Source organism: Tupaia chinensis, unplaced genomic scaffold (genome assembly GCF_000334495.1).
Source record: "Tupaia chinensis unplaced genomic scaffold, TupChi_1.0 Scaffold000187_1, whole genome shotgun sequence".
In the NCBI taxonomy this organism is placed as follows: domain Eukaryota; kingdom Metazoa; phylum Chordata; class Mammalia; order Scandentia; family Tupaiidae; genus Tupaia; species Tupaia belangeri.
This window is the reverse complement of record NW_006159662.1, coordinates 5,352,591-5,352,839: the sequence shown is the minus strand read 5'-3', so window position 1 is coordinate 5,352,839 and position 249 is coordinate 5,352,591.

Genomic DNA, 249 nt, shown 5'->3' with positions numbered 1-249 from the left:
CCGGCGGTCCCGCCCCGCCAGCTCGGAGCCCAACGGGGCAGCTTTCGGGGGGCTGCCGCGAGGCCGCCGTGACCGCCGCGAGGCCGCCGTGACCGCAGCACTTGGACTCGAGTTGGGGTAACCTCGGACGTCGGGCCTTGTCACCTGTCCCCCCTCCCGGGACCTCACATTCGGGGCGCGTGGGGGCCCTGCCACCCCGTGGGAAAAGAGGAGCAGGGAGCCCTCTACTGAGCCTGGCAGCCGCGGGGG